At 44.3% G+C, this 22,231-nt stretch overlaps 2 pseudogenes; one reads left to right on the top strand and one right to left on the bottom strand.

Moving 5' to 3' along the window:
- Positions 1-17,175, top strand: part of LOC148135505 (uncharacterized) — a 75,677-nt pseudogene extending 58,502 nt beyond the window's left edge.
- LOC148135504 (uncharacterized) overlaps positions 1-22,231 on the bottom strand; it is a 303,943-nt pseudogene that overhangs the window by 235,167 nt on the left and 46,545 nt on the right.

Genomic DNA, 22,231 nt, shown 5'->3' with positions numbered 1-22,231 from the left:
TCTAAGAACTGTTATTGCATTCATGAAGAAAAATTTCATTATTGACAAACTTTTTGACATTTTCGAAGATGCACTTTTTGGATAGAGGTAATGGAGAAGTATGGATACCCAGGAGGACCTTTTTAAGAACTCCCAATGAAATAGCAAACATGATTAAAGCGAATGGCATTGGGAGGGACATATGCAAATAGAAAGGTAAAAGTTAGGTCTACTTTCGTTTCAAGGGAATTGGAATATAGAAAAACAGACGTCCTGCAGCAGTTGAATAACGTTTTGGAGAGGCCGTGTTTGGAGTATTCTGCATAATTTTGGAGTCGCAATCTACGACAGAATGTACTGACCACCATTTGTCAGGTTAATCCCTCGGATGCTAATATTTTCTGATGAGGAATCTCGGCCCTTCATCAGGAAGGGTTTTTTTCCCGAAAGGTCGATTTTCCTGCTCCCCTGATGCTGCCTGACCTGCTGTGCTTTTTCAGCACCACTCTAACTTTAACTCTAATCTCCATCATCTGCAGCATCCATTTCTGCCCTGTGTCCTCTAAAGTTTCAAATAATGGGAGGTGTTCCCAGGCAAACTTGAAAATTTCACTCAAATTTGACTGACAAACACAGGGACACGGGGATGTGTAAACAGGCAGGCAAAGGAAGAATTCGAAGATATTCTACACATAAATCAAGTGGAAAAGTATAAGCACAGAACAATTAGGGTCCATTAGAAAACAAGGGGGTAATCTATATGTGAAGCTGGAGAACATTGACAGATTATCATGGGCACTTCACATCTATTTTACTTCAGCGAAGGAGCATGTAGGCTCATAATTTTATAAGATGGACTGTGAAGCACTTAAGTGGATTGATATATAAAGTGCGAGCTGTGATTGATAATTTTGCATAGTATAGGACTGGATGAAATACTCGGTACAAATGAGTTGTATCTCAAGCTACGTTTCGAGACAGGGAGAAAAGACACTGACCCAAAATGTTTTCTGTCAACTCTGTCCACGGGGAATTACTGAGACTGGAGAACAGTGAATGTGGTTCTCCCTTTACAGGAAGGGTGGTGGAGGTAGACGAGGAAACTATAGACCAGTAATTAGCAGATCAGAGTTAGGCAAATTACCAGATAAAATGGGAAAGAACATTATCAATCTCCATTTAGAGAATCAAGGTTTTATCAGGGATAGTCATTATGATTATCAGAGGGAAATCATGACAAATTATAATTTTGAGCATGCCGGTTATATGGTCTCTTAAAAAACGGCTTTGACAAAACCCTATGTGCAAAACAGATAAAGGAAGTAAATTTACATGGTATCAAGGAAACCTTACATCCAATGTTGCCTTCGAGGCAGGAGACAGAAGCCATTGATAGTTTGTGTGACTGGAGACCAGTATCCCCTGGTCTACCACAGGGATCAGTGCTGAGTACCTTATTATTTGTACTACTCATAAGTGATGTAGTTGTGAATGTGGATGGGGTTTGGAGCAGTGCATTATGTAAGTCTGCGTTTGACACAAAGATTGGCCAGGTGGTTGGCAGTGTTGAGGAAAGTCTTATGTTACAGGAAGATAAAAATGGAATGATCAAATGGGCAGATTAATGGTAGATGGAATGTCACACTGATAAATATGAGGTGATGGAATTTGAAAGAAGAAACCAGGTAATGGTGTACTCAATGAATGGTAGCACATTAGGGTGTTTCTCTACAGATCCCTGAATGTGACTGGACAGGTTAATGGGCTAGTTATGAAGGCATTGAGAACGTAAGGATATCGTTTATTAAATCGAGCCAAGGAGTATAAGAGCTGCACAGGACGTTGTTTATGCCACAGGTGGAATACTGTGTACAGTTCTGGACACCATATTGCAGGAAGGATATGATTGTAGGAGTGGGTGCACAGGAGATTCTCTAGGATGTTATATGTGATGGAAAATATCAGCTACGAAGAGCGGCTGGATAAGCTCAGATTGTTTACTGTGCAGTAGAGTTGGCCGAGGAGCACGTGATTCAGAAGAATAAGAAAACAAGGGGCATGGACAGGGTGGATAGACAGCAGCTGTCCATTTTAGACAAAGGTCAAGAAAAAGGGAACACACTTTTAAACTGAAGGGGTTGAGGTTTAGAGAGAATGCGGTGGTTGTTTTTCTCCCAGAGCATGTTGGGGTCTGTAATGTACTTCTTGAGAAGCGAAATGCCACGGATAACTTCACAATCATTTAAAAAAATGGGCAGGAAGTGAAAGTGTAACATTCACAGCAATGGGCCTCATGTAGGATAATGGGACGATGGAAGATCGTGCTGTATTTCGGATGGTACAGACTCAATGCATTTGTGACGGTATGATTTTGGAAGGTCAATTAGTGAGCAGATTAAGGTAGGACTTTATGGGTTCCTGGAAAGTACATTAACAAGTTTTATGAAAGTGAACACCCATAACTATCAGGAAAGATCAGAGCAAACAAGTGCAGCTTGCTCGCTGTGTGAAACCAGAGAATGGAGAAAGGAGAACAGGAAATGACAGAACTATGAAGCAATTTCTGTTTTCACAGATGAAACTAAGACAAAAAAGGATCTTCCTGGCAATCCCAGAAAAGGTAAGTCTAGTGAGAACAAAAAAGAGCAGAATCAAATTACTAAATAAATGATTTTGGAGAAATTATTTAGACTGGAAGTAATGAGCATAGAAAAACTACCAAGCCTGGTGTGCAAACTCAACCTTGGGTTTGTGACTAATATATGGACATGGTTTTAGAATGGGAGAGCTGACAGAAAACAATGACTAGGAATGAAGTAATGTTTATTGGAGTGGAAAGCTCGTAGACTACTCCATGAATCAGTGCTTGCACCTCCACTCATCCCAATTCATGTCAATCATTTGTTTTAGGGAATCAAATCAATATTTCTAAGTCTGGTGATGGCACTAAACGGTGTCAGATTATGAGTGTGTGAGGAAAATGTAAAAACAGCTTCAATATGATTGAGATAAGTGGAGTGAATGGATAAATACGTGGCAGATGAAAAGCAATGGGGGATGTTTTATATGGGTAATCATTCAAGTGTGGGGCATGGGCATCGTTGGCTGACCAGAATTAGTCATCGATCCCTATTTGCCCTTGGGAAAGTGATGGTGAGCTGCCTTCCTGAATCGATGCAGTCCACTTGTTGGTTCGACTCACAATGCCAGTAGGGAGAGTATTCCAGGATTTTGACCCAATGACTGTGAAGGAACGGCGATATATTGGAATTCAGAGTGACTTGGTGGGAAACTTGCAGGTGGTGGTGTACCTGTTGACTTGTCCTTCTAGATGGAAGTTTTTGTGGTTTGAATGGTACGATTTTCTGCAGTGCATCCTGTACTTATTACACACTACTTCTACTAAGTGCTGATATTGGCGGGATTGAATGTTTGTAGATGTGATGTCAATTAAATGGGTTACTTTGTCTTGGATGTTGTCAAGCTTTTTGAGTGTTGATGAAGCTACAACCGTTCAGGCAGATGGAGAGTATTCAATCACAAGCTTCACCTGTGTCTTGTAGACGTTGGAGAGAAGTTGGGATGTCAGGAGGTGATTTATGCGCAGCATTGTCCCTTGTTTCTGACCTGCTGTTGTAGCCACGGCATTTATGTCGTGAGTCCAGTTGAGGTTCTGGTCAATGGTCACCACAAGGATGTTTCCAGTCGGGGATTCAATTACGGTAAGTTTTTAATGGAGAGGCGAGGAGACAGGGCGGAAGACGTGACGGCTGCCCGGAAGTTTTTAAGTTGGTGAGATCTAAACCTGAGACCCGACACCGTCGGGCGTCCCTCCCACTGACCTCCTCTAACCTTTCGAAGAGTCTGTAAACTCGGTAAGTTTCAGGTTTGTTGTTTTGTTTTTTTCTTTTTTCTCTTTTCTTCTCTTCCTTTGTTTAGTCCTGTGCGGGCTTTCAGACTAGCGGGGTATGGCTGATAAGGGGGTTGCGGGTTCCTCATGCAGAATGTGGCAGGTGAAAGAAACTACACATGTCTCTGCCGAGCACATGTGCAGGAAGTGCACCCAACTCCAGCTCCTCGAAACCCGAATTAGGGAACTGGAGCTGGAGCTGGATGAACTATGGATCATTCAGGAGGCTGAGGGAGAAATTGAGAGAATGTGTCGGGAGGTGATGACTCCTAAGACACAGGATAAGGACAGCTGCGTACAGTCAGGTAGAAGAGAGGGAATCAACAGATAGGGCAGGGAACCAAGTGACCGTTCGCTTCAGCAATACGTTTACCATTTTGGATACTGCTGGTGGGGTTGGTGTACCGGGGAAGCCATAATTGTCAGGTCTTTGGCACTGAGCCTGGTACTGTGGCTCAGAAGGGAAACGTGGAAAATAGATAAGTGCTAGTGGTAGGGGACTCAATAGTTCGCTGGATTGACAGGAGATTTTGTGGTCAGGAACAAGACTTCCGGAAGGCATGTCGCTTCTCCACTGCCATGGTCTGGGATGTCACCAATTGGGTTTACAGAATACTGAAGGGAGAAGGTTACAGCCGGAAACCGTGATACATTTTGGCACGAATGATATAGCCAGGAAAGAGTGTGAGGATCCGAAAAGTGACTCCAGAGATCTAGGTTGGAAGCTGAAGAGAAAGACGAGTAGAATAGTGATCTAGGATTTGCGACCAGTGCCACGAGATAGTGAGATGAGTAACAGTCAGCGAATTTAGCTGAACACGTGGCTGCGAGGCTGGTGCGGGAGGGAGGGCCTCAGATACCTATAACATTGCGATGCCCCCGGGGAAAGGTGGGATTTGTACATGAAGGACAGGTTGCATCTGAACTGTCGGGGCACAAATATCATGGGTGGGAAATTTGCTCGCGTGGTTTGGTAGGGTTTAAATTAGTTTGGCAAGAGGGTGGGAATCAGAGCTACATATCTGAGAGGGGGAATTTGGAGATGGGGCAGTGACAGGATGTAGTGAATCTATCGGGAACGTTCCTCACGTGATGAAACAGAGGGATCGGTTAAAGTGCGTCTACTTTAACACAAAGCATGTCAGAAATAAGTGTGATCAACTTAGAGCATGGATCAGCACTTGAGGTTATGATGCTGTGACTTAACGGAGACGTGGGTTTCACAGGGCAGGAATGGTTGCTAGATGGTCCAAGGTTTAGAACGTTTAAAAATAACAAAGAGGGTGGAAAAAGAGGGAGTGGTGTAGCATTGCTAATCAGAGAGTGCATTAGAGCTACGGAAATGAAGATTGTTGAGGAAGGTTTTTCTACTGAGTCAGTATGGGTGGAAGTTAAGAACACCAAGGGAGCAGACACCTCATTAGGAGTTTTCTACCGATCCCCTAATATCAGTAGAGAGATTAAAGAAGTCATAGGCCGGCAGATTTTGGAAAAATACAGATGCAGCAGGGTTGTTGTTGTGGGTGATTTTAACTTTTCCAATATCGACTGGAACCTCGTTAGTGCAGATGGATTGGATCCCCTGGTTTTAACAGGGGATTGAGTTTAAGAGCTGCGAGGTTTTGCGACAGCTCTATAAGTCCCTGGTGAGGCCCCACTTGGAATATTGTGTCCAGTTCTTTTCGGCCTACTGTAGGAAAGATACAGAAGCTTGGGAGACTGTGCGAAGAAGGTTTATGAGAATGCTGCCTGGCCTGGAGGGCTTGTCTTACGAAGAGAGGTTGACAAAGCTCGGACTTTTCTCTCTGCAGAAGAAGAGGAAGAGGGGTGACCTGGTCGAGTTATTCAAGGTAATGAAAGGCTTGGATAGAGTAAATTGCCAGATACTTTTCCCAGGACAAGATTGACCTGCACCAGTGGTCATAGTTTTAAGATGTTAGAAGGGAGGTAAAGAAGGAATGTCAGAAGTACGCAGAGAGTTATGAATGCATGAAATGCGTTGCCAGCGGTGGTGATGGAAGCAGAGTTATTAGGGACATCTAAGTGATTGCTGGGCATACATCTGGACAGCAGTGAATTGTGGGGTGCGTAGGTTAGGTTATTTTACTTTACATTATGATTAATTCTCGACACAACACCGTGGACCAAAGGCACTATTTTCTGCTGTATATTTCTATGTGCTCTGTTCTATGTAAGACTGTTTAATGTCAAGGGCCGATGGTTAGAGTGTCTTTTATTCATGATGACTAATATCTGGGATTTGTGTGTCCTGCCTGTTACTTACCCCTTGTCGGCTCAAGTTGGGATATTGTTCACACCTTGTTCCATTTGAGCTCAGGCTGCTTCAGTATTTGAGGAGTCGCAAATGATGCTGAACACTGTGCATCGTGGACGAACATCCTCACTTCTGATCTTATCACAGAGGCAAATCATTAATAACGCAGTTTAAGATTGTTTTACCTAGAACATTACCCTGAAGGACTGCTGCAGAGGTGTCATGGAGCTGAGGTACTGACCCTCCACAACCACAACAATCTTATTTTATGCGAGGTATGACGCTAACTAGCGGAACGTTTGCCCCTTGATATAGATTGAGTCCAGTTTTGCCAGGTCTTCGTTATGCCATACTCAGACAGATGTCAAGGGCTGTCACTTTTACCGTACCTCTGGAATTCAACCCTTTTGTCCATATTTGAAACAAAGTTGTAATTACATCAGTTGCTAAGTTACCCTGGAAAAACCCAAACTGGGCCTCACTGAGCAGATTGTTGCTGATCACGTGCTGCTTGATAGCACTGTTGACGATCCTTCCAACATCCACTTACTGATGATGGAGAATAGATTGATTGGGCGGTAATTGGCTGGGATGCATTTGTCCTTTTTCTTTGTGTACAGGACATAGCTGGGTAATTTTCGACATTGCCGGGTATATGCCAGTGTTGTAATTCTGCTGGAAGAGCTTGGCTAGGGGAGCAACAAGTTATCGAGCACACTTTCTCAGTGCTCTTGACGGAATGTTATCAGGGTCCAATGTGTTTGCAGTGTCCAGTGGCTCCAGTCATTTCTTGATATCACTTATAGTGAATCGAATTGGCTGAAGACTGGTGTCTGTGATGTTGGGGACAATTGGAGGAAACCGAGATGGATCATTCACTCGCTACTTTTGAGTGTAGATTGTTGCAAATGTATCAGACTTATCTTTTGCAATGATATGCTGGCTCCTCCGTCATTGAGGATGGGGATGTTCGTGGAGCATCCTCCTCCAATGAGTTGTTTAATTGTCCACCACCATTCATGACTGGATGTAGAAGGACTGCAGATGTGACCCGTTGGTTGTGAGATCGCTTAGTGCTGTGCATCACTTGCCGCTTATGCCATTTGGCACGCAAGTAGTCCTATTTGGTGGCTTGACCAGGATGTCTCCTCATTTTTAGGTATGCCTGATGTTGCTCCTGGCATGCCCTCCTGAACTCCCCATTGAACCAAGGTTAATACCCTCGTTTGATGGTAATGTCTGAGGAGGTATATGCCAATCCATGAGGTTGACATTTGTTCCGAAGTACAGTTCTGTTGTTGATAACCCACAACAGCTCATAGACTGAAAAGGATCTGGACCTTTTTGTACATCAATCTCTATTGCAGAAGCTCGTAGTAGCTAGGAAGCTAAATGTTATGTTGACAGTCATTTCAAGGGGATTTGAGTACAAGTTTAAGGTTGACTTTCTGCAGCTCTCCAGGGCCAAGGTGATGCCTCATGTCAAACATTCTTCAGTATCGTGTGGAGTTTTGGTCTCCTCGGCTAACAAAAGATAAACCTGACACTGAGGGAGTGCAATGAATGATGACCAAACTGATGTCTGAGATGACAGACTTGTTGAGTGAATCAGAGATTGTGTAGGGGTTTAGGAGAAAGAGTGGAGATCTCAACAAAACATATCGAACTCTAATAGGGTGGGACAGAATGGAAGCATGGATGATAACTCCCCTGACTAGGACGTCTGAAACAAGGGGTCACAGTATAAGGTATAGGCAGGCCAGTCTGCATTGATATGAGAATAAATGTCTGTACTCAGTCTCTGAGGAACCTGGGAAATTCTCTATCACATACGGCTGTGGAAGCCAAGGTACTGAATATACAGGGAGAGTTCGAGACAGTAAAGGGAGAGAGTAGGTGCATGGTGTGAAATAAAAGGTTAGCCATTATTACATTGATTTGGGCAGAAAACTAGATGGACCCCAGGGATTACTGAAGCTCCTATTTTATAGTTTCTATGTTAATCACATTAAGGGATTTGTAGGTTGAGTGGGAAAAGTGCATGGAGGAGATGTTCGGCCATGAACTAGAGTGTGGGAGGTTCCCTGTGATGAATGAAAACTCCCTTTCCAATATTTCTGCGTCGTCTGTGGGAAAGCTCTGTAAAACGTATCACGAGTTCTCATATGTTAGGAAGATTCGACGGACTATGTTAGACATTACCTTTTCCGACAGTGAGGCTGGTGCTCAGTGATCTGTCCGGTTTTATCCTTTAAGACCTCGGAGCAGTTTGATACACTTGAGTGTCTTGCCTTGCCGTTTCAGAGACCATTAAGAGCTTATAACAGTCAGGATGCGCCTTTTCGGCTCGAGCGCAAAAACGTGGAAGATTTGCATTGTGAAAATATGTTGGGGAAGCAAATTGGTGTTTACAATCGACATTAGCGTCAAGGTCGCTATTAATGATACCAGATTTTAGATATAGGTAGTTCATTAATTGTTATTAACTTCCTCCAGCTGCCTGAGCATTAGCCTGGTCTGGATTAGTAATCCAGTAACATTTCCAGAACAGCATCATTTCCACATGGGGACCTATAAGAAACCAAACTGAGCAGCATATTTTAGTGTCGGTTGACAACTCTGTGAAAAGAAAAAAATAACTTCCTCCAATTTGACTACTGAGATGGGGCTGAAGGTGCCGTAATTGATCAAATTGTCATTCTCGTTTTAGGAGATTGGACATAGTTGAGCAATTTTCACATTGCCACATGGATGTCAGAGTTGGAGCTGGAATGAACCAGCTTGCCCAGTGATACGGCTTGTTGTGCAGCAAACGTCTTCAGTGTTATTGCAGGATTGCCATCGCCTTTGTCATATTTACTGCGTTCAGCTACTACTTCATGTCAAGCACAGTTAATCAAATTGGTTGAAGACTTACAATTGGTTGAAGTGGGCGGCACGGTGGCACAGTGGGCGGCACGGTGGCACAGTGGTTATCACTGCTGCCTCACAGCGCCAGAGACCCGGGTTCAATTCCCGCCTCAGGCGACTGACTGTGTGGAGTTTGCACGTTCTCCCCGTGTCTGCGTGGGTTTCCTCCGGGTGCTCCGGTTTCCTCCCACAGTCCAAAGATGTGCAGGTCAGGTGAATTGGCCATGCTAAATTGCCCGTAGTGTTAGGTAAGGGGTAAATGTAGGGGTATGGGTGGGTTTCGCTTCGGCGGGGCGGTGTGGACTTGTTGGGCCGAAGGGCCTGTTTCCACACTGTAAATAATCTAATCTAATCTAAAAAAAAACATGTGTAATTAGGTGGTATCACGACGAGTGTGAGCTGGATCATTGATTCAACACTTCTGGCTGAGGATGGTGCAGACACTAGATGTGGCAGGACTGTAGAATTCAGATATGATATGTTGATCTTGGGATTTTCTTTACCCTGTCTATCAGGTCCTGGTTCTACTTTTTGGAATGTAAGCAATTAAGTGCATTAACGTTAATGTTATCATCTGTTTTAGGTACGTATGATTCTGACCCGGCCATGTTCACCTCCACTTGTCGACTTGATGGTATTGGGAGACAGAGAGTTTATCACGACAAAATCTTCCAGATTGTGGTTGAATACAATTCCATTTCTGCTGCTGCTTTTGCCTAGAACAACACATCAATATCAGGAGCACTCTGTTCGACATTAGAGGAGGCCGATCACTGAAGAGGATTTTTCACATGGAAATGGATTGATGGCAACAAGAATTGGGGGCGAAAAATGAGTTACAGAGTCATAGACTCTTGGAACTATACAATATGCAAACAGACCCATCAGCACAAATCGTCCATGCTCACCCAGTTACTTAAACTGAACGAGTACTACTTTTGATGTCATATACATGGACTTTAGTACGGTGTTTGATAAGGTTCCCCATTGTACACTAATGGAGAAAGTGAAATCACATGGTGTGCAGGTTGTTCTAGCTAGGTGGATAAAGAACTGGTTAGCAACAGGAGACAGAGAGTACTAGTTGAAGGGAGTTTCTCGAAATGGAGAAAGGTGACCAGTGGTGTTCCACAGGGATCAGTGCTGGGGCCACTGTTGTTTGCAACATACATAAATAATCTAGAAGAGGGGACTATTGGTATGATCAGCAAGTTTGCAGATGACAGAAAGATTGGAGGAGCAGCAGAAAGCATAGGAGCTGTCAGAGAATACAGGAGGACATAGGAAGACTGGAGAGTTGGGTGGAAAAGTGGCAGATGGCTTTCAATCCAGACAAATGTGAGGTGAGGCATTTAGGCAAGTCTAATTCTAGAGCAATACAATGAATGGAAGAGCCTTGGGAAAAGTTGATGGGCAGAGAGATCTGGGAATGCAGGTCCATTGTACCCTGAAGTTTGCTGCAGAAGTGGATAGAGTGGTCAAGAAGGCATATAGTATGCTTGCCTTCATTGGATGGGGTATTGAGTACAAGAGCTGGGATATCATGTTAAAATTGTACAAGACATTGGTTCGGCCGCATTTAGAATACTGTGTACAGTTCTGGTCAACACATTACCTAAAGGATGTGGATGCTTTGGAGAGGGTACAGAGAAAGTTTATGAGGATGGTGCCTGGTATGGAAGGTGCTAGGTATGGAGAGAGGTTGAGTATGTTATGTTTATTTTCATTAGAAAAAAGAGATTGAGGGGGGACCTGATTGAGGTTTACAAAATCATGAAGGGTATAGACAGGGTGGATAGAGACGGGAGGTCATGCTTTCAAGATGAGAGGTGGAAAGTTTAAGGGGGATACACGCTGCAAATACTTCCCAGCAGAGGTGGTAGGGGCAGGCACGGTAGATTCATTTTAGATGCGTCTGCACAGATGCATGAGTCGGTAGAGAGCAGAGGTATACAAATGCTTACGAATTGACCGACAGTACATTTGGATCAGCTCAGGCTTGGAGGGCCGAAGGACCTGTTCATGGGCTGTAGATTTTCTTTGTTCTTTGTTCTTTGTTCCTGTGTTTGGCACATACACTTGTAAATCTTTCGTATTCATGTATCCACACAATTGTATTTTAAATGTTGCAATTCTGCTCACCTGTATCACTTCCTCTGAGAGCTCACTACATATACACACACAAGTGTCTGAGCGAAACATGCGTCTCTGACAACCCATTGAAATCTCTCCCCTCTCATCTTCAATCTATGCCATCTATCTTTGGGCATCTCTACCGTGGGGAAAAGACATTGGATATTTACCCTATTTATGACCATCATGATTACATAAACCTCTACAAGGTCACCTGTCAGTCTATCAAATTCATTCTTTTGTCCCAATACCAACAATTTCCGTCACACCATTTTAACTAGTTTGTCCCCTTCTTGTTTATAACACACATCCTATAAAAAGTGCGAAAAGGCTTGTACACAGAACTCCAATTTTGGCCATATCATTGTCTTGTGCAGTCATAATATAATCCCCAATTTTTATACTCAGTGCTTTGACCGATAAAGGCAAACGTGCCCAATGCCTTCTTCACCACCCTGCCGACCTGCGATGTCCCTGTCAAGGAATGATGCACTGGCACTCCTGGGTCTCTTTGTTTGATAAACCTCCGTATGGTCCAACCATTACCTGTGCAAGTCCTGCTCTAGCTTGTCTCAATGAAGCTGCATCTGTCATTCCTGAGCCCACTGGCACAGTTGATCAAGATCTCTTCGTCTAATAGATGACCTTCTTCACTGTCCACTATACCACCAATTTTGGTGTCGTCTACAATCTTACTACCAATGTTTCTTATATTCTCATTCAAATCTTCTATAAAAATAACGAACAACAGTGGGCCCAGAACCGATCCCTGTGGCAAATCGCTGGCCGTCAGCCTTCAGTTGGAAAAATAACCGTCTACCACCCCCTGTTTCTGCAGTCAAGCCAACGTTATACTTGAACTCCATGATACCCTGTGATCTAACCTTATTAATTAGTCTACCATGCAGAATCTTGTTGGGTCTCACTAAAGTCCACGTATACAACGTGTGCTGCTTTACCTTCATCTAGCGTCTTGGTCATTTTTTCAAACATTTTGGTTAAGTTTGTGAGACACGTTTTACAACACATACTCAAAGCGGTGTTGACTATACAAGTCCTTGAATTTCCGAAGATATGAAAATGATGTGTCTAAGAATCTTCTACAAATACTTACCCACGACTGGCAGACTCACCGGTCTGTTTTTCCTTGACGTTTCCTTGCTAACGTTTTTAAAACTAACGTAACAGCATTACCTGCCTTCCAGTACTCCAGCATTTCATTTGTGGGTATCATTCTTACAAATAAAAACAGAACAAACTTCACATGCTGTAAATCAGAAACAAAACCAGAAGACATGGGAAATAATGTTTCACAAACTTAATTGAGTTTTTTGAAAAAGCAGCAAAGAGGATTGATGTGGGCAGAGCGGTAGATGTGATCTATATGGACTTCATTAAGGCGTTCTCCACGGTTCCCCATGGGACACTGGTTAGCAAGGTTAGAATCTCACGGAATACAGGGGGACCTAACCATTTGGATACAGAACTGGCTCAAATATAGAAGGCAGAGAGTGGTGGTGGGTCCACTACTTTTTGGCATTTATGTAAATGAGTAGGGTAAGAGCAGAAGAGATATAGTTAGTAAGTTTGCAGGTGACACCAAAATTGAAGGTGTAGTGTACAGCGAAGAAGGTTACCTCTGATTAAAACAGGATCTTGAGCAGACTGGGCAATTGACTTTGAAGTGGCAGATGGAGTTTAATTCAGATAAATGAGAGTTGCTGCATTTTGGGAAAGCAAATCTTAGCAAAAGTTATGCACTTAATGGTACGATCCTAGGGAGTGTTGCTGAACAAAGAGACCTCGAATTGCAGGTTCATAGCTCATTGAAAGTGGAGTCGCAGGTAGATAGGAAAGTGAAGAAGGCGTTTGGTATGCTTTCCCTTATTGGTCAGAGTTTGAGTACAGGAGTTGGGAAGTCATGTTGCAGCTAAACAAGATATTGGTTCGACCACTGTTGGAATATTGTGTGCAATTCTGTTCTCCTTCATATCAGGAAGATGTTGTGAAACTTGAAATTGTTCAGAAAAGATTTGCAAGGATGTTGCCAGGGTTGGAGGATTTGAGCTGTAGTGAGAGGCTGAGCAGACTGGGGCTGTTTTCCCTTGGAACGTCGGAAGCTGAGAGGTGAACTTATAGAGATTTACAAAATTATGAGCGGCATGGATAGCATAAATAGACAAAGTATTTTCCCTGGGGTGGGCAAATCTAGAAACAGAGGGCATAACTTTAGCATGATGGGGAAAAGATATAAAAGAGACCTAAGGGGCAACGTTTTCACGCAGACGGTGGTACGTGTTTGGAGTGAGCTGCCAGAGGAAGGTGGTGAAGGATAGTACAATTACAGCATTTAAATGGGATTTGAATGGGTATATGAATAGGAAGGCTTTGGAGTGATATGGGCCGAGTGCTGGCAGGTGGGACTAAATTGAGTTGGGGTAACTAATCGGCATGAACGGTTTTGAGCAAAGGATCTGTTTCCGTGCTGTACATCAGTATGACTCTATGACACTATATCCGAAAATCTCAGCAGGTGTGGCAGTATTTGTGCAGAAAAATCAGAGATCATTTTTCGTGTTCAGTGACCTTCGTCAGAAATCTGAGGAATGATACAAATATTTCAGCTCGTGGGTGCGCAATTTCTTCCCTTGCGTCTCACAATGACGTGGGTAGCACTTGAACAGGTCCTGGGCATATATTTATGGTTATGCATTTTCAGAGCTGCAACACATCCTTTTCTGTAATTTGGCCCTGTTTGAAAACATCACTACATGAATTTATTTCCCCGAGTTCATTCACTACCATTTTTCTTTCTACACAGTTATTTCTCACGTGATATATTCGTGTAAGATCTCACTCATCCAACAAGAGGAGGTTGTAGGTGGCGAAGGGAAGGTGGCCGAGTCATTGTGAAGAATAGGAACTCAGCACGATCAGGCGCTGGTGTAGTGTGTGGTTGAACTGTTAACTGTGTTGCTTTGTTTTTCCACTTTTTCAGGAAAGACTGTAATATTTTACCGTTTAGCTTTGTTTTCTTTATTTTTCAGCTTTGTACCACGATTATGTACCTAAGGGGGGCGGATGCACCTATAGCCTTCAGATTGTGTCACGTGTGGCAACTTGTAAACTTTTCACTGTGCTCATGTGACAATAAATCCAATTAATCTGATTCATTTCCTGTCGGTCTACACATCGATGGCTATTTGGTTGTAAATGGGCCCTAGTCTCTTCGGGATTTCTGTTTTGCACTTAATCTAATTGTAGAATCTCTTTCGATTCCCCTTAACCCCAATTGCTAAGCTATCTCATGCCCCCTTTTTACACTCCTAGTCTTCCTCATAAGGTACTCCTACACCCCATGCATTTCTCAAGGGAATCGCCTGATCCAAGATGCCTATCCTTGCCATATACTTCCTTCTTTTTTTCTTGACCAGAGCCCTAATATCCCCTGTCATGTACCTTTCCCTATTCCTGTTAGCATTATGCTTCACTCTAACAGAACCATGCTGTCCCTGAACTGTCGTTATCTCGCTTTTGAAAGTCTCCAAATTGACAGATGACCCTCGACAGCTTCTCCAAATCATCTTTTGAAAGTTCCTGCCTAATACCATCAAAATTAACCTAGCCCTAATTTGTCATGTGAACTTGTGGACCAGGTCTATCCTTTTCCAGAACTGTTTTCAAACTAATAGAATTACTGTCACTGGCCCTAAATGGATCCCACTCTATCAGATCAATAACTTGCCCTTATTTTATGTTCTCAGTCCTGAGATTGCGCCCTCCATCTCTAACTCCACTAATGTTTCATTGCGACCATGCAGAGTACATTATGTTTGTGAATACCCAATGTACTGGCAGCAGCCACAGCTGCTTAATTCAAAAGCAGTCAGCCATTCCTATATGCTTCGCATCTCATGGATAAAGGCCTCCATTGATACATGGCTCACGCACACTAACTCTTACCACTCTCCTCCACCAATCAACCCCATCAAAGTATCCCGTGTGTACCGTCAGCACTGGGTCTACTGGGGACATCAGGGAGCTGGAACAAAACTTCCGGTGTCTGAACAGGTCAGAGTGAACCTTCCAGTGAACACTATGTCATGAAGATCTGCAATCTCTCTCCATTTATTATTCCTAATAAATTCACATTTTGACAGCTACGCATTTTATATTCCATTTCCCAATTATCGTATATAGCTAATCCATTTATAGACTCTCTAATTCCTTTTGATAACTATGTTCCTGCGTATCTTAACGTCTTTGACAAATTCAATTAAAATACATGCGTTCCATTTATCTAAATCGTTGGTATTTGGTAATAAATAGTTGTGGAGCCAGTACTGTCCACTGCGCCAATGCAGTTGTTAAACTGATAAGACCTAATTTATCCCTGATTCCGGCTCAGTAACCAGCTCCCCCCGTATTCCTGCGTAGCAGCTTTGAAAGACCGAATGCTGCCTTCCATTCCCGTTTAACAGGTATGAGAGATGAAAAGATCTGCTCCAATTTCTGAGGACCAGTCTCGAATGGCTTACTAGCCTCATTCTGAGCCTGTTTAAAACACTTGATGTGCTGAATATCCTACTCCAGTACACGTGTAGTTGCGAATGCTGCTGAAGTTTTTTTTAGATTACTTACAATGAGGAACAGGCCCGTCAGCCCAACAAGTCCACATCGACCCACCCCGACCCCATTCACCTAACACTACAAGCAATTTAGCATGGTCAATTCACTTAACCTGCACACTTTTTTGGACTGTGGGAGGAAACCGAAGCACCTAGAGGAAAGGCAGGCACGGGGAGAATGCGCAAACTCCACACAGTGAGTCACCTGAGGCGGGAATAGAACCCGGGTCTCTGGCGCTGTGAGGAAGCAGTGTTAACCATTGTCCCACCAGCAGCCCAATTTAAAGCTACCAGTGAACAGCCCACTTCCGGCTTTATGCTAGAGGGAAGGCCATTGATACTGCAGCTGCTGATAGCCCACAGTGCCTCATGAAATATTCAAGAAACCGTCTCTTCTTATGGGTGTGTGTCTGCGTATTTGGGAAGGGAGTGTTCCTTGTGCCTTACGTCACATTTTTGAAACTTTACAATTTGTTACTTCAGATCCAATTACTCCAATAAATCTCTGAATACAGTAACACATTTGAAAATGTCCCAGGTTACTAAATCAATCTGGTAACCTTACCAACAGGCTAATGCATAATTTGTTGGCTTTCTTTCCTCACAGGTAACGTAGTTACGATCTACGTTCTTCTTTATAAAGATTGTGGACTGTCTCCATGTGTCAGACGTTACCTGGAGGCCATGGCAGTGGCGGATCTACTGGTCATTATCCTGGACCTGATACTGAGACACATTCCTATTGTTTATCCAGAACGATTTTATTTCCTGCTGTCCATCCGCATGTGTAATATCCACGCGGTTCTGCTTTATGCAGCCACTGACTGCTCTGTCTGGTTCACCGTCACTTTCACTTTCGATCGATTTGTTGCCATTTGTTGCCAGAAGCTGAGAAGTAAGTATTGTAGTGAGAAAATAGCGGCTGTGATTCTGGCAACAGTGACTATACTGGGTTGTTTAAAGAACATTTTCTGGTATTTTATGCTCACACATTGGTATCGGCGGTGGAATTCTCCCGTCTTTTGTTATGTAACACGTGAGGTTTATTCCTCTCAAGTCTGGGCCACAATCGAATTCCTGCATCACATTCTCACCCCAATTCTCCCATTTTTCCTGATTCTTCTGTTCAATGTTTTCACAATCAGACACACTTTGGTGACAAGCAGAACCCGTAAGAGACTCTGGGCTCACACCAAAGGGGGCACTCAGTGCGACATAGAAATGCAAAATCGAAAGAGGTCTATTATTTTACTGTTTATGATCTCGGTCAATTTCATCCTGTTTTGGTCAATGTTGATGGTGTTTTCTTTTTGGAAACGGATGTATTATTTGGGGCATAAATCTATTCTTCTACATTGGTTTGTGATGGAATTGGGCTTCATGATGCAGCTCCTCACCTGCTGCACAAACACTGCGATTTATGCCGTAACTCAGACTAAATTCAGACAGCAGCTGAAGAATGTGTTGAAATATCCTTTTACCCAAATTCATCCATCAATCAAAATCACTAAGTAATAAATCAATCCGGGATTTTCTCAATTCAGTTTAATGTTTCAGTAATGAAACAGCCTGTCGCTATGATAACAGACTGAGGGTAGTGCTGGTTTGTCCATACTTATCCCATCGGATGTTACAGGGACACATTTAAATGTTTCTCTCAACTCAGCAGATTATAATAAAAGGCAGCAAACCACTCATTGGACCTGTCACTTCCATTTGTAAGCGTAAAATTATTCATTATTAAGTGCCAGCAGCAGAGTGAAATACAATGTTGTTTGTCTTTGTGTTGAAGAAGCTGATCTGGAAAGATACAGACTTGGCACCAAGTGCTGGGCATCAGGGAATGGGAGGGATCCGGACCCGAGCTCAAGAGTTGTGTTTAAGTCACTCTGGTCTTGTTTTCACCTCTGGTATTACACACCTTGCCCCATTCTCTTCAGACGCTCTCTCCTTCTTGCAATCTCTTTCCCTCCCAATTCATTCACTCCATCTAATCTCATGATTTGCTCTCTTCTGTGATGAGGGGAATCACAGACCGGTGTTGTGGGAACAGAGTGGGGAGAGGTTCACAGGCAGTTGCTTGGAGAATAGGGTGGGGATGTGTCAACAGGCCGTTGCTATGTGAAAAGAGCTTGGATGGTGTTATGGCATGTTGCGAGGAAAAAGAATGAGGGAGGAGTCACATGTCATTGTCAAGGGAAATGATTGGGAATGATGCTAGCGAAACAGAGTGGGGATGGACGTACAGTCCCTGGATGGAAGAACAGAATAGAGATACGTTAACAGGACGTTGCTAGGGGAGCAGATTGGGGTTGGGATCATAGTCTGTGACTGGAAGATCAGAATTGGGATGGGGTCACAGTCTTTTGCTGTGAGAACAGAATAGGATGGGTTCACTGCCATTTGCTAGGAGAACAGACTGGAGATTGGTTCACAGGCCGTTGCTGGGTGAACAGAGCGAAGGTGCGTTCACAGAACGTTGCTGGGAGATTGGCGTGGGGATGGTTTACAGCTCGTTGCTAGGAGAACAAAATGGTTCACAGGCCATTATTGGGAAACAAAATGGGGATGGGTTCACAGGCCGTTGCTGGAACAGAGCGAGGATGGGTTCACAGGCCATTGCTAGGAGAATGGCGTGGGGATAGTGCCACAGAGAATTCCTGGGGGAAAGCGTGGAAATACAGAAACAGGCTATTGTCAGGAAAAGAGTGTGTGGATCCAATTACAGGCCCTTGCTAAGAGAAGAGGGTGGGTATGTGCTCACAGGCCGTTGCTAAGTGAAAAGAACGCGGATAGTTTTACAGTATGATGTGAATAGAAAATAATGAGGATGTATTCACAGGTCATTGTCTAGGGCAAAGGATGGGGTCACACACTGTTCCTGGGAGAACATTTTGCTGATGAGTTCACAGGCCATTGCTGGGGGAGCAAGGTCGTGATGGGCTCACTGGCCATTGCTGGGGATTCCAGGATGGGAATGAGTTCACAGACCGTTCCTATGGGAAGAGAGTTGCCTACTATTCATAGACGTTTGGCAGATTAGTGATTGGTTCAAAGGTCCTTGCTAGGGGAAAAAAGATGGGATTGGTTTGACAGGAAGTTAGTAGGTCAACGGAGTGAGGACAGTTTCAGTGTTAGGAGAACAAAGTCAGAATGAGTTCACAGGTAGTTACTAGGGGAACAGAGTGGGGATGGGTTGGCAGGATGTTGCTCAGTGGAAAGCGTGGGAATGTGCTCAAAAACCATTGTTCCTGGTTCAGATTGTAGGTGGCGTCAGAGGCCATTGCTAGTGGAAGAGAGTGGGGATTGCTTCACAGGCCATTGCTTGGGAGAACAGAATGGGGATGGGTTTATAAGCAAGTGCTAGAAGAACAGATGAGGATAGATTCAGAGGTTTTTGTGTTTGGAAATGGAGTGCTGATGGATTCACAGCATATTGCCAGGCAGAGTGGGGATGTGTACATAGACTGTTGTTCGGAGAACAGAATGGTGATGTGTTCACTGGCCATTGCTGGGGGAAGCTAATTGGCATGGATTCTCAGGAGAACATAGTGGGGATGTGTTCAAAGTCTGATGCTAGAACAGAGCTGGGTTTAGCTCAGGCCATTGCTAGGGGAACAGAATGGGGATGGGTTCATAGGCAGTTGCTCAGGGAACAGAGTGAGAATGGAGTCATTGCTACGGGAGTAGAGTCGTGATAGGCCAGGGTCTTTTGCCAGGAGAACAGAGTGTGGATTATTTCAGTCCGTTGCTGCGGGGAAGGAGCAGGGATGGGGTCACAGACCATTGGTCAGAAAATAGAGTCGGGAGGGGTTCACAGGCAGCTGTTAGGAGAACAGACTGGGAATGGGGGTCCCAGGCCATTGCCATTGGAAAAGGGTTGGAATACGTGCAAAGGCCAATGCTATGGAAACAGAGTTGTAATGGGTTTACAGGTCGTGGCTCAAAGAACAGAGTGGGGATCCGTTCACAGGACATTGTTCGGGAGCAGAGTGGGGATCGATTCACAGGCCGTGATTAGAAGAACAGAGGGAGTATGGGTTCACAGGCCGTTGCTAAGAGATCAGAGTGGAGATGGGTTCACAGATTGTTGACAGAGGAGCAGATTGGGGATACTAGCGGAAGAGAGTTGTGATTTATTCATAGATGTTTGGTAGGGGAACAGCGTGGTGTTGGGTTTACAGATTGTTGCCAGTGGAACAGGATGGGAACGGGGTTAAAGGCTGTGGCTTAGACAACAGAGTTGGTATCGTTTCAGAGACCGTTGCGAGGCGAACAGGCTGAGAATGAGTTCACAGGCTGTTGATCAGACAACAAAAGGACGATCGTTTCATAGGTCCTTGCTGGTGAACAGAGCGAGGATGGGGTCAAAGGATGTTGCTAGTAGAAAAGCGCGGGGATACGTTCAGAAACTTTTGTTATGGGAAAAAATGCGGTTGGGTTCACAGATAGTTATAGATTTGTGATAGGTTCGTAGTCCATTGCTGGGAGAACACAGTACGGTTGGTTTCACAGTTCTTATAAGAACAGAGTGGGGATGGGTTCTCACATAGTTGCGAGGGAACAGAATGATGATGGGGTCATAGCCCGTTGCTACAGGAACAGATTGGATATGGGTTCGCAGTCTGTTGCTAGGAGAACACAGTGCGGATGGATTCACAATCTATTGCCGGGGAAAAGAGAAGAGATTGATTCTTAGGCCGCTGCGAGGTGATAAAGTGGTAACTGGTTCAACTGCCATTGCCAGGAGATCAGAGAAGGGATGTGGTCACAGGGAGTTGCGAGGTAAACAGGGTGGAAATACGAAAACAGGCCACTACCAGGAAAACAACGTATAAATGGCGTCATGGGCCGTATATGGGAGAACATTTTGGAGTTCAGTCAGGGGGAATAGGGTGAAGATGGGTTCACAGGCAATTGCCAGGGAAACAGAATAAGGATGGATTTACAGGCTAATGCTGGGAGAACAGAGTGGGAAAGGGTTGCCAGATTATTGCTTGGATAATAAGGTAGGTATGGAATCACAGAGAATTGCTAGGAAAACAGGTTGAGAATGTGGACACAGACCGCTAGCAGGACAACCGTGTGTGGATGGGCTCAAATGTCGTTGCTGGGAGAGCTGAGTATGTTTGCGATCACAAAACGTTGCTGGAGGAACAGATAGGGGATTGGTTCACAAGTGCAAGATAGTTAGGATTTTTTCACAAGCGGTTGGTCGGGGAACAGCGGGGTGATGGTTCATAGGTTGTTGCTCGCCAAACAGGATGGGAATGGACTGTCAGGCCGTTGTTAGGACCACAAAATGGGGATGGTTTCAGAGACCGTCACTATGAGAACAATGCAAGGATGAGCTCACAGGCATTTGCAAGGAGAGCACATTAGGAATGAGTTCACTGGCCATTGCTGGGAGAGCAGACTGAGGGTATGGTCACAGTGAGTTGCTACGAGAACTGGGTGGGATTGCAGAAATAGGACACTAGCAGGATTTGTTCAGTAGTGTTGATTTGGTCACAGGTCGCTTATGGGAGAACATTTCGGTGATGAATTCATCGGCTATTGTTAGGCAAACAGGGTGAGGATGGGTTAACAGGCAGTTGCAATGGAAACAGAGTGAGGATGGGTTTACAGTCTGATGCTGGGAGAGCGGAGTGGGGATCGGTTCACTGGCCGTTGCTATGAGATCGGAGTAGGGATATAGTTATAGGTCGTTGCTCGGAGAAAAGAGTGCAGATGGGTTCACATGTCGTTGATAGAGGAGCAGATTGGAGATCGATTCGCAGTGTTTTGCAAGGGGAACAAAGTGACGATAAGATTACAGGCTGTTGCTAGAACAGATTAGGATGACATCACTGACTGTTGCGAGGAGAGCAGTCAGGCGATGTGGTCACAGGGAGTTGCTAGGGGTTCAAGGTGGGAGCACGGAAACAGGCCGTTACCAGGATAACAGTGTGTGGATGTGTTCATAGGCCATTTATGTGAGAATATTTTGGGGAGGGGTTCACGGGCCTTTACTAGCGTGAATAGGGTGAGGTTGGGTTCACAGGCAGTTGCGAGGGAAACAAAGTGATGGTGGGTTTACAGGCTGATGCTAGGAGAAAAGAGTGGGGAACAGTTTACAGATCATTGCAAGAAGAATATATTATGGTTGTGGCCACACGGTCTTTCTCGGGGAACAGGGTGAGAATGCGGACACAGACCGCTACCAGGACAATAGTGTATGAATGGGTTCACAGATCGTTGCTAAGTGACCAGAGTGAGAATGAGTTCAAGGCAAATGCTCGGAAAACAGAAGGGGATGGCTTCACAGGCCCTTGCTAGGGAATTGGACTGGGATGGGGTCACGAGATGTTGCTAAGAGAAAAGCGTGAGCATGTGTTCAGACACCGTTGCTATGGG

Source organism: Chiloscyllium plagiosum, unplaced genomic scaffold (assembly GCF_037043375.1).
Source record: "Chiloscyllium plagiosum isolate Xiang-an unplaced genomic scaffold, Cpla_swu_hap1 HiC_scaffold_49, whole genome shotgun sequence".
In the NCBI taxonomy this organism is placed as follows: Eukaryota; Metazoa; Chordata; class Chondrichthyes; order Orectolobiformes; family Hemiscylliidae; genus Chiloscyllium; species Chiloscyllium plagiosum.
The sequence above is the reverse complement of the archived record's forward strand: the minus strand, read 5'-3'. Positions and strand labels throughout refer to the sequence as shown.